This window comes from Microcebus murinus, chromosome 13 (genome assembly GCF_040939455.1).
Source record: "Microcebus murinus isolate Inina chromosome 13, M.murinus_Inina_mat1.0, whole genome shotgun sequence".
NCBI lineage: Eukaryota > Metazoa > Chordata > Mammalia > Primates > Cheirogaleidae > Microcebus > Microcebus murinus.
The window spans coordinates 24,753,821-24,766,305 of NC_134116.1; positions in this window are offsets into that span (position 1 = coordinate 24,753,821).

A 12,485-nucleotide genomic window follows, 5' to 3' on the forward strand; every position below is an offset into this window, starting at 1 on the left:
ACTGTGGACCTTGAGAAGTACAGGGGAAGGAGGGACATTAATGATCTCTGTTTTTCAGAATCAGCTCTGGAACTTTTTCACAAAAGAAAATACTCTGGTGCGGCTCATTGAAACTGTTGTGAGGACCTTAAAAATTAACTAACTGCTGGTCTACCATCCCTTGCCACATGGTTCTGACCATGATTTGATCTCCATAACCTCCCAATTTACCTAGGATTCAACTGGAAACATGAGGAATGGCCTGAGCTCCTGCACCTCCCATGTAAAACACCTGTCAGTACCTTAGAGTATCCTTTCAAACCCTATTCCTCTAGTCATTGTGGTGTCATGGAAAACCCTGCTGCCATGTAGGTTGGACTGATACCCTCAGGTAGTCTCTACAAAAACAAGGAGTAGATTCAATTATTTGAACTGAACTGGGAACCTAAGACCTACCAGTTACCTAAGGGATCATGTTGAAAGCACTGTCAACCTGTGCCCCTGATTGATATAGGTTCCAGTTGGGCGGCACTGACTTTTGATTTGGTCCCAGCTTCTGCTGGTCAGATTAATCACTGTGGCTGAAGAAGTGGTATACTCAAGAAAAAATTTACCAAAAGACAAGACAGCATAGGAATGAGGAATCAATATTGTTGGGAGGCAATTCTTCGAGTCTCTTCCCTTTCTGTACATTTTATGAGCAGAGGAACTGACCACCTTTGTTCTGGAATATATTTTAAAGGATGTTTGTATAGCAAATAGCCTTGGAAGATGGAGGTATTATCTCTGGTTATCTCTGGAGGAAACAGTAGATATCTTGCTGTCCATTACAAAACATTTGGGTTCTCTAAGCTCAGGATAATTCTCTAAGCTCAGGATAATGCAGTCCACTCTGTGTGCAGTGTCAGCTGGCCCTCTTTACATTATCCTGTGGCAATTGGGACTTAGGATCCAGCACAAGAAAATTGACATTGACTAATGCTCTTTCTATGAGTAATAAACTGTACTTTGTTTTTGACCCAGGAGTCTCTTGTCTTTTGCTAGCATCCATGCAACTGGCAGTTCCTCTTGTTAGCTTGGAAGTAGGGTAAACATTTTAAACTCTTTCCAGTTCTTAAGAAGCCTAGCCTGGAACAGGGTGTGATATGGAAGCTGTGATATAGATGGTGAAGTCTGTGAAAATAAAATTTACAAAAGCTGAAGCAAGATCTACCAGCCAGAATTGCTAATGAAGGTATTGTAGATCATTCCAATATGCTCTGGAAAATCTGAGAAGTGAATTTGAGGTTTGATGATTGGTTTTGCTTAAAAAGTATGAATTTTTTGGTGGACTAACCAAATGCCTTTCTATTTTAGCTAAACGGGCTAAATAATATGAATGCATAGTAATTGTGTTTCTTAACTGCAAAGTCGATACACTAAATGTTTCCTGGTTATAGCAACAAAGCAAGAATATCTGCTCATTCCTCCCTACTTGAAGGAGTCACTAGAACACAATTCTTATAACAGAAACCAAGATAGGGACACCGTTTTACAAACTGGGTTACAGTTTTGAAATTGAAGGAAGGCAGAGATCAGCTCCCCCATTTTCAGAAAGGAGGCACATTTTGTGACAGTATAAATTGATTCAAGAAACAATGCTGAGAGCCTGTGGTGAGTACTGGGGAACAGTGGGTTGGTATCAGTGTGGTCACCAAAATGATTCATGGTACAAATGGGGAGTTTAGGGGCAGCAAATGACAATCTCTCAGATTACGCAATAGGGAGAGGGACATAAAACTCAACCCCACACAATACAGAAGCTACACAGTTTAGCTGTATCTTGTCAAGCTCATGCTAGCATAGAACGGAAATATTGCTACAACTGAAGGTATGGTGACTCAGAGCTGGGAGGTGGGGGCATTCTTCAATCAGTGGGTCAGAAAGTCAGAGAAAGGGAGAGGAACAGGGGGCTGCTGCCTTCTTGAAACTTAGTATCTGTGAGAACAGTGCATACATAAGGAACTGAGGGAGTGGAAAATAGAAGACTGTGCTCCAGCTTGTGGGAAAGATTACCTAAAGGGGAACTAAGATAGTTCCATAAGCATACTTAATTTGACCACATAACTTTTTTCATGCATAGTTAGGGGACTCATCCCTACGTGCAAAAGACAGAACATTTATTGTTATTATTGGTACTATCATTATTGTATGAATATTTATGATTATGTCACACTAAAATATGTCTTTGAATGAGAAATTAATGAAATTCCCTCAAAATTCATTATTGTATTCAGTTAAAAGCCACACAAATTAGTTTTATTTCTGTTTAGCTCTAAAGAATAAACTTGGATGCTTTCTTTCCGTGGCATTATTACTTTTAGTAATATTCTATCAAAAGATGAAAAAAAGATAAGTTTGGAAGGATGAGTTTGATTAAATATATGGTTTATTAATGAGGTCTACAGTATATATTTGCATCATGAAAATATGTACAAAACATACTTGTTACTTCTGATTTCTTCAATTACACCAGCCTGGAATAGGGATAGAGAGATAATTTTTGGGTAACATTCATGGTGGTATTCCTCAACTCCAATCTTGAATTTTATAACTATGCTTATTTTAGATCGCAAGCTTTATTATTTTTCCTATTTTGGAGATAAGGGAAAACACAGATTATTTAGGGAAGTGTAACCGACACTGAGTCAAACTGAGACTGAGAGTTGGTTAGAGAAAAGTGGGGATCAGGAATTCTCTGATCAGTTAAGGGCCGTCTTGGGTCTTGGTTCCTTCTCACTTCTGTTTCTCCATTATTCACATCTTTTACATATTTTGTGTTCCCAAGAAGAGTACATCTCCAGTGCAATGTGACATTCCCCAAATGAGGTATCATCCCCTTAAGTTTTCAAGTAAAAGGACTTACTCATTGCAAGACTGACTACCTTTCTTTTATTGGGGTCCTCCTCTCATAATAACACCGAGACACAAATATGCTTATCAGTACAAAAGTTACTTCTGGTTTCTGCTACAAACTAGCAGAAAAAAAAATGGAAAACTGGCTCAGTCATTCAAGCCAAGGTCAAAGAATTCTTTTTTCTAATTTAGATGTCACTGCCATGTAGTAACAAAGATTTTTTGCTTGGCCAAACTTCAGTCAGGCTTCTGAAACTTCTTCCTGGCCCACCTGTGTGCTTCCTTGTAAAATCTACTTTTAGAAAAGTAGTTTAGCTCCATTATCTGATCACCCTAGATATCTGATCAGGTTTCTCATCCTCCACCATCTCCTCAGGTGATGTCTGATACCCTGGCCTGTCTTCAGCAAGAATCCTGTTAGGTTGGTTTAGCCAGAATCCCCCTTACCCCTGATGTTTCCTCTTAGTAATTTTCCATCCTCTGACTCCATCTCTACTACTTGGCCATAAATTAATTCTCACTGCTCATGCTATATTTGGAGTTGAGTCCAATCTTGTTCCCCAACTGCAAGACTCTGTTGCAGTGGTCTCCATACTTTTCTCGATGGACCTAAATAAACTCTTCCTTATCATGCTTGAACAAGTTCGATTAAATAATTTTTTTTTTACTTCCATAGGTGTCATGTTTGATAAACAATCTTACCATGGCACTCACAGGGCAGTGCAGAAAAAGCATCTTGGGTGTCTTGAACAGGGTAAGTGAGCACCACAAGGAGGCAGAATTGGTGGCCACCAGCCTGGTGTGAATTGGGATAGTGAGGGTAGAGGTCTCTCGGTATAGCAGTGTCCGTTTCCTCAAGTTAAGAAAGGGCCACAGATTTGACATCAGAACTTTCTCCCCTGGATTTGGAACATTGTTTTTCCCTTAAGAACCCTATAGGAAGGTACAAATATACTTTCAAGGTGATACTTAGCATGAAAAGAATGAAATAATCTCAATGCTGCCTTTAAGGGACAATAGGGAAATTATTCCCATAGGGAGGGGAACATTTTGTTTCTCAGTTCACGAATTGGCCTATTTGCTGGGGTTGAGTCACCTGTATTCCTTAAGTATTATTAATTAATACCTTAATAAGGGTCATTGGGAAATGGGGTGTGATAATTAATGAGGAAAGAGAGGTGCTTTAAACACAAACTTTTGTCTACTTTTCACTTTTGCCTAGGGCTATGTAAGATCCAAAGGCTGGAGAGGATCTTGGGTCCTTCCTACCTCCAAGTCTCTGTTACTTGCATCTTCTGCATATTTTGTGCATCCAACAATGACATACCTCAGATATGATGCTGTATTTCCCAAGGAGCTTGTTTTTATTATGCCAAGAACTTTCTGCTTTCCATGAAAGTAGTTCTGTTAGTTAGCACCCTGAGTTTTCCTTTTTCTAAATTCTTGTTCTCAAATGAAGAACTTTAAACACTACAGAAAATCTAAGTAGAGAAGAGGACTGGGAGAAGAACAGACAGTAGCCATCTGTTGCTCTGGCTATCCTTATGCAATTTGGGAAAGCTGTTTCTTTCTTTCTTTTTTTTTTTTTAAAGATTTATTTAGTTTTGAAATTATATAAATGTGTAAAGTAGTTAAAAAGCCCAATGTTAAACTAATACTTTCTATCCCAAAGCTTATGAAATATGACTATAAAGTAACATAATTGACTTTATTCACCTTCTAGTATATAAGCATCCAAATAAATATTATCAAAATCAGATTACATAATAGGAAGCATATTCTGATTCAAATGGTAGTATCATTTTCTAAAACTTTTTAGAAATATGCTTTTGCAATTGCCTGAAACTAAATTAAATATAGACCAAAATATTACTTTCACTATATAATCATATTTTCTTGCCTTTCCCCCAACTTTTCATCAGACTTGGAGTCATGTATTTCTTGGCTGATGTCAAAATTCAAATGTGTATTCCTACAATTTGTCATATTTGCATTTTTTGAGGCATTTTCTTTTAGTTTCAAAGGAGATCCATGATTTTAGATTATAGTAGCAGTAATGAAAAAAATTGTCTAAAGACTCCAATGAGAACAATTATTGTGAAAGAATAACACTTACTTGGGTTTGTGACATGTAGCAGGTCTGTTTTTAAGAAATCACTTTACTAAATGTTATACCCCATATATTTAACTTCCTGTCTAAGTTTTTGTTTGTTTGATTTTTATTGTTGTGAGATTGCATATTGCTTGCATTGAACCATCTCCTTATTCTATAACGATGCCAGTGCCAGAAGCTTAGTAGAAAAGCAGTCAGCGGTTGTTAAGGGATGCTTTTCTGAAAGAAATAGATTCATGCTCCTCCTCTAGTATTTATGCAGTGATTTTGAGAATGAATTTCTAGGTCATTTTTGTAAGTGGAAGGTGTACAACTCTCATGACCACAGTAGTTAGTCATTTGGAATCTGTAGTAAGAAGCTCTCAAGGCTTTGAAAACAGTCAGAACCAGGCTTTCTTAATGAAATTGGTATGAATATTCAATACATAATGGAAGATAGACAACTGCAGACATTACACACTATTAAATTAAACCATTCTAAGAAGCCATTGTAAATGTTTTCATAAAAGTAAGTTGTTTTAATATTTAAATTCCATCAAGATAATCTCAGTGGTTGAAATTAGGCAGTCCATGGATAAACTACCTCAGAGTGACCTGGAGAGTTTTTAAATTGCTGCCACTTTAAAAAATATTTGATATATTTCCTAGGGCCCTAATTTAAAACTACTGAATCAAAATTGCAGAGACCAAGGAATCTTTAATTTAAAAAAAAATAGCTCAGATGATTGTGATACAGTTTAGCTATGGATTACGTTTGAGACCTCCAGGTGAAAGGAAAGGATCCTTAGCAGTTGTCTTGGAGAAACTGCAAAGTTTACTCTAAAGAGTAAACTTTAGAGATTGGAGATGAACAATATGTGATTCCCGCTTTAAGGAGCTCAGTATAAGGGGAAAGATATTGGAAGTTGCCAAGAATGGGTGCTATGCAGGCACCAAAGAAGGAGGAACCCAAACAATTTTGGAGAGTTTAGATGGTCATTTGGAAGTGTTGATGCTTGAACTGAGTATTACAGCATGTTAAATTAAGCAGGTGATGGAAGATGTAGGAAAGACACTATGTGTGCATAGGTCTGTAAGAGAGCACGTTAAGATCCCTTAAAATGTTTGCTGGGCCTCTCTCCTGAAATTTCCCTTCAGGGGATCTTTAGCAGATGTCCTTTGAGTTGAGAGCTGAAGGGCAAAGGGCACGACCCTTGCCCTCTGGCCAGTTCCTGTATTCTCTTATGCAGCTGTTGGAGATGCTTATCAGTCTTCAAAGGCCGCCTGCAGGGAATCCCTGCTGGGTGCCTACTGGCACGTAGAAGACCCTTTTACTTAAAGTCTCTCCCCAGCCAGAAACAAATCTAACCAACACATGTTTAGCCCAGGACAGTATATTAAAAAACCCTTTTGTATGCACCATTTCATCTAATCTTCACAACAATCCTGTCGGACAGGTATTATTTCTCAACTTTTTTTTTTTTTTAGGGGATTAAGTCACTTGCTTAAGAACACAAACAGCTAATAGGCTATGCAGCCAGAACTCAAATCTGTGTCTTTGACTCAAATTCCTGTGATCTTTGCTCTACATTTCTAAAGCTTCTCTGCTTTTGAGTAACCTGATGAAATTGAGATTCTGGATTTATAAGGCTGAAAGTGACACCTGAACCAGACATGTCTCCACCTTGGGATTTTAAGTCTCCTTGGAGTGTTCTTTAAAAGGCCTATGTGGATCTCACTAAAAGCACAACAAATATTTGTTGGAAAATAAAGAAATGTATTTTAAACTTTGAGAGTCTTTGCAAAGTTTATCAAAGGTAATCTTCCTTAAAAGTTTAATTCAGAGGACTTTATCTCTTTTAGATTCAAATTATGTTCCCATGTCTCTAATTAATAGAGAACAATGACTTAAAAATAAGGCTTCCCAATACAAAGAGCAATGTACTAACAAATTGAAATAAGGTAAGCTTCTGGTATACTAAGTGTGCAAATGCTGACATAAAAAGGAAAATACAAGATATTGGATACCAAGAGGTGTGTGAGTAGGAGCGGAATAAGGTACAGGTTCACAAAAGCGAAAATGAGGAAATTTATTTTTTATAATTACACCTAGGGTCTCCCTAGTCTGCACCTGCTATTTTTGTACTTTGTTTATGACATACGTGGAGCTATTTAGCATATTATAGATCATTCATACTCTTGCACTTACTCTCCTACCTTGTATTGCTGACTTACCAACCACTCTTTTCCGTGGTATAAATGAATGTGGAAATAAGGCATCAGACCAAATGTGTTGAAATGCGGTGATCACATTCTCATGGTTTTTAAACCTGTGATGCAGCTGAACTCATTCTTTAATCAAACACGTGGAAGCACAATAAGTCAACAAAAGCAGAGCCGTTGTCATGGAAATGGGGCAGGAGAGCAAACCCTTATTTCCTCACATCCTTTGGGACAACCTTTAGACCCCTCTGTTAGGGGGTCTATCCCTGGGATTTGAAACAAGTTGAATTCTCCAGTTTTATTCTCTATAGTACAACAGAACAATAAGACCTAGAATGCACTGTATGTGTGTCTTACCTGGCTTCACTAAGAAGCAGAGCTCGGGGCAGTAGGGATCTGGATAGCACATAAACTAAGGCCCATGAAAATGAAAAGTGGGAAAACTAACATGTATCTAGTGATATTTCTCTCTATTTTTCTTTCAAATTTCCACTGTTAATATAATCACATGAAAGAATAAATGTTCTGTCATTTTTGGAGTTTAAAGAATGGAATGAATAACTTTTTAAAAATACTGAAAAGTATATTATATCTCTTTGATTTGTGGTTTAGTGCTAGCATCCATCATAACATTAGGAGATAGGAGACTCCTGATCATCAATCTACCCTCCTGCTGTTGTCAGCACTTGTGCCCTCAGATAAACATAATCTGTTTCTATTTTTTATTTTCCCAAAAAGATTTGAATAAATCGAAATATAGAAACTTTTAGAGACAGTCTTTTGTAGAATTGAGTGGCTTTGGAACTTGTTTTTAAGTTTAACATTTGGCCAATCAAACGATGGATGAAATAAATAAATTATATATTTTTTTGTATCATATATTATGTTTTGTATGTATTATAAACTTTAGGTCTGCTTGCTTTTTACTGGACTAGAGGATATTGGATCCTTTTGTATTTTTGTAAATCATAGGGTGAGATAATTATGAAGCTTTTGTGAATTGTGTAATTTTAAAAGTGCTCTTTCTATTAAGAATACATGTATTTTTTTCATTGAGTAACATTTCTGGCTATGTGTAATAGCCAGAAATCTTGAAAGAACTTGAAACTGCCATTATTTTCTATTTCTGACTTGTAAATATTTGTTTTTAGATTTACCTTCACATGGTATACAATTTCCTTTTATATTCAGTCACAAGCTTCATTCATGTTAGGAGGCATTTCCCAATCTTGACCTTTGAGGTATCCAAATTTTCCAAAACTCGAGTCCAGTTAAGCATCTCTTAAAATATTATTAAGTATACACCAAATATGTCTGAATCCTAGATAAAATAGGAGATGCTCATGTCATTCTTTCTCCATAATCATCTCATTATAAATAAGCCCTCTAAATTTATTTCCATTCCATACTGACTTGAAACGTCATTACATACACAAGAAAACTTAGCAATGTAAGTGTACAATGTGAAATGCCTGGATTCGAGTCTTTTATTTTATTCATTCATTTTTAGAGAAACTTGTTTAGAGAGTTTATGAAGTATAGAATACTAAACAAGATAGCACAGCCTTAGTAGTAAAAAATTCCTGTGGCCAAAACCATTTCTTTGTGGAAATTTATCATATGTATCATATGTATCACTCTCGTATACAAAATTTTCCATTGACTACATAAGGATGAGCTTTAATGTTTTTGTATACATGAAGTAGAATGAGTTTGGCCACAAATTTTATCTCCATGGTAGTCCTTTGGCATTAGGCAGCCTGTGTGATCTTGCTGCTGACTCTCTGCTTTTTGGTTTTTGCAATGGAGATGGTAATTTCTAAGATGGCTATGTGAAGAGGGTGTTGTAAAAATACATTTTAAAATGAATGTGAAAGTAAAAAATGAACACAGATTATGGGTTTATTCCATGAGAATGAATCTAACAGGGCTGATATTCTTTTCCAAGTTCAGACGAGTGTTGCAAATGTATGCATATTCTGAAATGCTCAGACAACCTGAAATTCCAACTTGTTTGAGCCTTTCTTCAAAGTTCTGGCTTCTCAGAAGAAGACTAAATAGAGGAAATGACTCAACATCATTGAAAAAAGGAATAGATCAAACCTGTACTCAAAAGTTCTGTTTTCAGTTGAGGAAGTCTTGTTGCTAAAGCACGATTCTGTTTGCAAGTTGGACACACTGAACAAACTCCACTTCTTTTGCAACCTCTGTTCTTACAACAAAATGTGTAGATAATGTGTGACCTTTTATAATGTTTCTGTTTTGCATGCAATAGAATGGTAATAAGTTTTTGTACAAGAATTTCTGTTTTAGACTAACCTTTATTCCTGAAGTGTCATATATAGTGCTTTTAAAATATTTATTGCAACTACTTTTGATTTCTTAATGTAAAGATTTTGTAGAACAGTAACTGCCATCTCTTACTGTGTTGTTATATCAGTTGCCAACTATATAAGTAGGCTTTACTTTTTAGAGCAGTTTTAGATTCACAGCAAATTTGAGCGGAAAGTACAGAGAGTTCCTATATACTAGTCACCCCCACATATGTATAGCCACCCCACTATTAACAACCCTTACCAGAATGGTACATTTGTTACAATTGATGATCTTACATCACATTTTTTAATCACTCAAAGTTCATGGTACATTAGAGTTCACTCTTGGTGTTCTGCATTCTGAGGGTTTTCACAAATGCATAATGACATATATTTTACCATTAAAGTATCATACAGGATCACCCTGAATATCCTCTGTGCTTTACCTCTTCATCTATCCCTCCCCTCTCAAGAAGGGATAGATGTCTCCTATTTCTGTATCTCTTCCTGACAACCACTGATCTTAACTGTCTTCAGTGTTTTGTCTTTTCTGGAGTGCCATCTAGTTGGAATCATACAGTAGGTAGCTGTTTCAGAACAATTATACTTTGTAAAACAGAAAATATTTAGTTGCAAATCATAGGATTCATTTCTAAATCACAGCTATTTTTTTTTTTTTTTTTTTTTTTTTTTGAGACAGAGTCTTGCTCTGTTGTCTGGGCTAGAGGACAGTGACATCATCACAGCTTACTACAACCTCAAACATCTAGGCTGAAACGATACTTCTGCCTTAGTGTGTTGAGGAGCTGGGACACAGGTGTGCACCACCACACTAAGCTAATTTTTATTTGTTGTAGAGATGGGGTCTCACTATATTGCCCAGGTTGGTCTCAACTTCCTGGCCTCAAGCGATCCTCCCACCTTGGCTGGGATCCTCCCAGAGTGCTCAGTTTATGGGTATGAGCCACCACACCCATTTTTATTGCATAAACATAAATTTGTTTAAGATAAAACATAAGTAACAATTTAAAAAACCTATATATTTATTTTTATATACATATAAATATGTATATGTTTTATATAAGATGAAAATATATATGAATTCTTTGCGTGGTGGCTGCATTCAGTTTCAAGGGCCATTTTCAGATCCTGGCAGACAGAAACTATTGTCTTGACACTGTATGCATATGTAGTTTCCCTGTCTACTGCTTTTGTATTCCTGGATAAAGTGCCTGCTGAGAAAAGAGACAAGTAAAGCTAAAATACTTGAAAAAGTAAGATATACATTTTTTTAAATTTAAGATTCAGTTTTTCTATTCTCATCTTCTTTTCTGTCAAGAAAGGAAATCCTGATTTCTACTGGGGTCATAACTTCTTACCATATTTCCTGCCTGACTGGAATTTAGAAGACTTGAAATTTTCAAAATGGATTGCTTCACGCTGAATTTTTAATTACCTATTTTAGTAAGCCTTCCTGTTCTTCCACACTAACCCTCAAATAGTTTGTGGTTATGAGCACGTGGGCTGCTGTGAAATAAGGTGACAGGGAGGTCTTATTTTGTTTTGTCAGAAGTGACCATGGTGGACCTTGTTAGGCTGTGGTGATCTCTCCCCTGTTACATGGCTGGTGTTAAAATCTCATAATGTGAAGTTTTAAAATCTGATTGTAAGAAATCCATTTTCCTTTGGGCTGCCAACCAAATTTCCACAGTCACAATTTGTAAACATCATTGTAGTGAAAACTGCTTGAGAAGTCCCAGAGAAAGGTGAAAGAAACAGTAATGTGTGAGTTTTACTAGCTGTCAAGTCTTAAGTATGGAAGCCTAAGGCAAGACAGTGAAAGTATTTAAACAGAGGAGGGGTAGTGAGGGAACAAGAGTATTAATTTTAATATCATTGTTTAGAGTCAAATTCACTTCCATTGTAATAATAAAAGTGCCTTACACTTTGTTCCAAGTATTTATAATGCTAATGCTACTTAATTTCTATTAAAAACTTGATAGTTTGTTCTTCTTTTTATCAATGAAATGTCATTTGGATTTTAAGAAGAATTTTTGGTGCTGTGTGAGATGAGGAAGTCACGAGACCAAGGGACATTATTACCTGAAGAGGAAGTGGTTTAGGAAACTTGTCAATCACAGTCATGACTAGTGAACCGCTTTGGTCACCACTTCCGATCTTTTCTAGCTGTTATCTGGAGAGGGGCAGTTGGTGGCTTCCAAGCTAGATACCACACTCATGGAAATGGCTTGGGGGTAGGAAGGGGTAAGAGAGATGAATTTAAAATATGTGTTCATACAGTGTGTTTTAGCTGGGAAAAAAAATCAACTTTAGAAATTACTTTGTAAAATATCATTGAAATCAGCTGAAATGTAGGTGTTCTTCAGTGGAAAAATATTCTTTATAAAGTTTACATAAAAATAAGCAATGCTACACTACGGTAAAAAGCAAAGCAGATCTAAAATAGACCATCTTACTTATATGATAGCTAGATAGGTAGCGTGATTGATTGAAAATTATAGAAGAAATAGGATATTAAACACACCAAAAATATATTTCTGAATGAGTAATAACTTGCCAGAACGTTGCCAAAAGTTAGCCATGTAGAGGTGCAGTCTAATAAAGCTTACCTTTCAGATCAATTTGTGACAGATTGTGGGTGTTCTCAAAAATCTCAAAGTATGGGATATCTTTATAAGGGTCATTACTTACTGCAAATCCTGGGACATGTTCTGTTCCTTTTAAATATAGCGAGGTGAAAATATGTTATCTTAACAGCTGGCTCTGGAATTCCCTTTGGGGCAGTGCTATTTTTGATTATGCAACATTCAAGGGACAAGTGAGACCCCGAGGGAGTGAAAGTAAAGGAAGAATGGTTGGGCTTCTGTGACAGAGTGCAGAAGAAAGGGAAAGGGCAGAGAAGATGGTGGTGGTGGAAGTGAGTTAGGGAGTCAGAGAAACCAGAAAGTTTAGAGACCAGG